Source organism: Bubalus bubalis, chromosome 1, assembly GCF_019923935.1.
Source record: "Bubalus bubalis isolate 160015118507 breed Murrah chromosome 1, NDDB_SH_1, whole genome shotgun sequence".
NCBI lineage: Eukaryota > Metazoa > Chordata > Mammalia > Artiodactyla > Bovidae > Bubalus > Bubalus bubalis.
Genome location: NC_059157.1, coordinates 93914197 through 93918758, shown reverse-complemented (window position 1 = coordinate 93918758; position 4562 = coordinate 93914197). Strand labels below are relative to the sequence as shown.

Genomic DNA, 4562 nt, shown 5'->3' with positions numbered 1-4562 from the left:
TGTTTTTTCATGCTTCTCAATTTTCCCTCTTCTTTTATTTTCCTGGATAATGGGTATAAAATAACAGTGTAGAGAAGATGGAAATACAACTTTTAAAATTTGCATTCCTGAGCTAACAGTTCTTTTCTTCATCTGGCAGCTAGGAGAGGGAACTAAACATTTAAACTCTATAAATTTAGGTGCTATTTTAATTACAATGTTTTTTAGACCTTCTTAGTAAAACCCCTGTCTGCTTACATAACAGTTACTGATCTCTTTAATCTTGTAAACATTTGATTTGGGCTGTAATAGCCAAAACTTCATATAATTTTGTTTGAGGGTTTATGAATCTAATATCTTTGAAACTCATTAAGACTTCGTAAGTTCTCTTTAATTTCTAGCTACTCTTTCACAAGAATTTTTTTCAGAAAAAAATGAGGGAAGAGGAGAATTGGATTGAGTGACTTAATTTTACATTTGAGGCTTTTCATTTCCTAATTTACCATGCTATTTCAAATTATCATTAAGAATTCTGCCTCTCCTTTATCTGTCTGCCCCTGGAAAAAGTGTGTGTGTTTTTCTTTTTTTCTTTTTTCTTTTCCCTCAGTAGCTATGATTCTTAGCTCACCCACAGAAGACATTTTCATCTCTGGAATTCAGTTTCTCAGGGTTCCTTGCATCCACTATTCTGAAGTAGCATACTATATAAAAGCTACTGTCTTTTAAATAATTCATTTTTTTTTTAATTTTGTTACCATGAAAGCATAGGCTTTACCATCATTCTATATCCTAACAAACAATAAGTAGCACGATTCCAGTTTATCTTAAAGCATGAAAATATGTTTTATTTAAGTTTTGCCTATATTTAATTCTATATCTGTTTTTCATGGAGTCAGTAAAAGTCTGTGTGTGTGTGTGTGTGCATATTTATGTAAGTTACAAGTAAATATAATCTTATACTTTCAATATTTTTAAACTGAGTTGGAATAGGTGCTTGTATCATAATTGAAGGCTAAATAAAGAAATGGAGAATTTATTTTAAATTCTCATTTGATTTACCCCCAACTTAAGCAAACTTTAGGCTTCCCTGGTATCTCAGCTGGTAAAGAATCCATCTGCAATGCAGGAGACCCTGGTTCGATTCCTGGGTTGGGAAGATCCACTGGAGAAGGGATAAACTACCCACTCCAGTATTCTTGCCTGGAGAATTCCATGGACAGAGGAGCCTGGAAGGCTACAATCTATAGGATCGCAGAGTCGGACACAACTGAGCGACTTTCATTCACTCACTCAAGCAAACTTTAGAATCACGGCCCAAAACATGAACTTAAATATTGATCAGATTAAATGTAATAAACCAGCAAATGTGATGGCATGTTTCTCACATTAGATCAGATCAGATCAGTCGCTCAGTCGTGTCCGACTCTTTGCGACCCCATGAATCACAGCACGCCAGGCCTCCTTGTAAATATATAAAATAAATAAAGATACAGAAAACTGGAAGAGTTGCTATGAGATACAAAGGAATGTCTTCAAATAATCAATGACAATACTGACATATATCTTCTCAGAGCAAACAACAGAAGCAAAAACATGACCGACTATGATATTTAAAACTTAGTGTGTATGGTGGTAGTGGTGTGCAATTCCGGCCTAGAATTCTAGCAAAATTTTCATCAAAAATAAAGATAAAATAAAAATGTTTTTATTTAAAAACTCTGAGAAAATGTGTCACTAGCATCCCTGGTTATTTAAAAGAAATATTATAAAATTATCTTCAAACAAAATAAAAATGAAACTAGATAGAAGATCAGACAATCAGAAAACAACAAAGGATATCTAAAAGTAAAATATTTTGGTAATTCAAAATGCATATTAGCTGTTTTAATATTAAATATAATTAATATTACATTTAATATATTGTTTAAAACAATATAGTTACATCTAATAGAGTTTTAAAGTTTAAGATACATGAGAGCAAGAAGATATTAGTTCAGAGAAATTTATGAGCTAATGTGATAAAATTGAGGTAATGTGGAACTAATATGGTCTAATAATATTAATTTTATTAGATCTTGATAAGATAGCAATATATGATATAATCTAGAATCTTCTACTATAACGATAAAAGACTGAGTTAGCATATGGGTAATAGAAGGACAGTGTAATGATTAAAATATATATATATATATATATGTATGTATCTCAAGTGATAAACACTGCAGAATATAGAAACCTGCAGAAACACAATATAGAACATAAATATAGAAACATAAAATATGCAGAATATAGAATAAGCAGTAAAATGGTTTATTTAAGTCTGAAAATGTCAAAAGACAGTTTGATATAAGTGGATTTCATGTTTAATTAACAGGTGATAATTATCAGGCACAAAGAAAATAATTTAAATACTGATAATGCTGCTAAGTCACTTCAGTCGTGTCCGACCCTTAGTGACCCCATGGACTGCAGCCTACCAGGCTCCTCCATCCATGGGATTTTCCAGGCAAGAGTACTGGAGTGGGGTGCCATTGCCTTCTCCGAATACTGATAATAGAAATATATAAAATGAAGAGTATTTGAATCAAATACTATGCAAATACTAACCAAAATAAATTAATGGAGCTGTTAATCAGTTAAATTTAAGGTGAAAAGACAGAGAAAATTTTCATGATAATAAAATGCTTAATTAGTCATGAAAATATGGCAAATTTTAATTTGTAGTCACACAATATAACATCAAAACAGAAATAGTAAAATTTGACACAAGTACAAAAATAGAAATACAGAATTATATTGGGAGATTTTAATATACTTTTCTCAGTACTTAATAGCACTATCTGACCAAAAATGAGTGAGAAGATTTGAACTCTTTGATAACTGAACTTGATATATTTATCTGTAGAAGACTACTCCCAATTGTAGAAGGAATATTTTTTTAAAGTACACATGGCACATTAATAAAACTTCACCACTAAGCAAATGTTGACATAGTTACAGGATTTAGATTCATTTAGATCACAAAATAATTTAGACTCATTCTGATCACAAACTAGTGGAAATAAGCCTGATAGTCCTAACAAAATATAATTTGAAAATCATATGTTAAGAAATGTAAAGCTTTTAAGTAAATAATCCATAGATCAAAGAAATAAATCATAATGGTAGCTAGAAAATATTTTATACTAAATTTTAAGGGATCTACGGTATAACCAAAATACTAAAGAGATAAACAGCAGTTATTGCTTTGAATACGTGAAAAAAGAGTGAACTCTCTGAGAATGGAGAGAAGAGAGAGAGCTTAGAAAAGAAATAGTTAACATCAGTAAGGAATGAAGGATATGACTACAGATACTAAGGGCTTCCCTTCTGGTTCAGCTGTTAACACAGGTTCAATCCCTGGGTTGAGAAGATCCTCCTAGAGAAGGAAACGGCTACCCACACCAGTATTCTGGGCTGGAGAATTCCATGGACTGTATAGTCCATGGGGTGGCACAGAATCAGATACAACTGAGCTTCACACAGTTATTAAACCACCACAGATACTCCAGGGAATGGGTAAGGAGTCAGGAGTAAGGAGTCTGCCTGCAATGCAGGAGACCTAGGTTCAGTTCCTGCGTTGAGAAGATCCCCTGGAGAAGGGAGTGGCAACCCACTCCAGTATTCTTGCCTGGAGAATTCCATTGGCATAAGAGCCTGGCAGGCATGGTGCATGGGATTGCAAAGAGTCGGTCATGACTGAGTGACTGACACAAGTACTCCAGTATTTTAAGAAATTGAAAAGAGCATTGTGAACAACTAATGCCAATAACTGTTTTAAAAGTAAATAGAAAGTGTTACAGCTCTTTTAGAATTTGTCTAGGAGGTTTTCTGATCGTCACCAGAAAACCCCCATGGGAAAAAAAATAAATAAAAATTAAATGGGAAAAAATTCTTATGAGAATTAAAATATAGTTTACTAACAATGACACATAAAGGTATATTCTAATTAGCTATATTATATGTTAAAGAAATAGAATCGGCACTGTAAAACTTACCACCAGTGATGAATTCAGGCTAAGGTGCTACACTGAGGAATGCTGCCAAACAGAAGAAATAATTTCCATCCTATGGTAAAGTTTTCCAGAGAATATGAACAAAACGGGTCAATGTTCTAAATCCTTTCCAATGAATATTCAGGGTTGACTTCCTTTAGAATTGACTGGCTTGATCTCCTTGAAGTCCAAGGACTTCTTAAGAGTCTTTCCCACCACTGCGATTGGAGGGAAACATTGGAAAAAGATGTAAGTATTTTACTAGTATGTACATAGATGCAAAAGTCAATGAAACATTAGTAAATTAAATCCATCAATAAAGAAAATGAATAATACACCACAAAAATTGTCTTATTCAAGGAATGTTAAGCTGTATTTGATAAAGTGTATCCACAAAATCTTACAAAAAACAATTACTTTGAATGTTGAAAAAAAATTTTTAAGAGCTAAACATTTACTTTTTATTTAATTTTAATTTATCCTTTTAATTGAAGGATAATTGCTTTACAGAATTTTGTTGTTTTCTGTCAAACATTAACATGAATCAGC

General features: G+C 32.4%; 1 non-coding gene across 1 annotated transcript; it reads left to right on the top strand.

Moving 5' to 3' along the window:
- Positions 1-3810: 3810 nt before the first annotated feature.
- Positions 3811-3872, top strand: LOC112587421. The gene has a single exon (XR_003111908.1). It is a non-coding gene; the product is annotated as a U7 small nuclear RNA (small nuclear RNA).
- Positions 3873-4562: the final 690 nt, after the last annotated feature.